The sequence below is a fragment of the Piliocolobus tephrosceles genome, chromosome 7 (assembly GCF_002776525.5).
Source record: "Piliocolobus tephrosceles isolate RC106 chromosome 7, ASM277652v3, whole genome shotgun sequence".
In the NCBI taxonomy this organism is placed as follows: Eukaryota; Metazoa; Chordata; class Mammalia; order Primates; family Cercopithecidae; genus Piliocolobus; species Piliocolobus tephrosceles.
In genome coordinates, this window is record NC_045440.1 from 104,037,693 (window position 1) to 104,037,989 (window position 297).

Genomic DNA, 297 nt, shown 5'->3' on the forward strand with positions numbered 1-297 from the left:
GCTGGCCAACATGGTGAAACTCTATCTCTACTAAAAATACACCATTCTGCTGCCTCAACCTCCCCAGCAGCTGGGACTACAGGTGTCCGCCTCCACGCCCAGCTAATTTTTTAGAGATCGCACCATTGCACTCCAGCCTGGGTGACAAGAGTGAAACTCGGTTTCAAAAAAGAAGAAAGAAAGAAAGAGAGTGAAAGAGAGAGAGGGAGGGAGGGAGGGAGGGAGGGGGAGAGAGAGAGACAGAAAAAGAAAGGAAGGAAGGAAGGAAGGAAGGAAGGAAGGAAGGAAGGAAGGAAG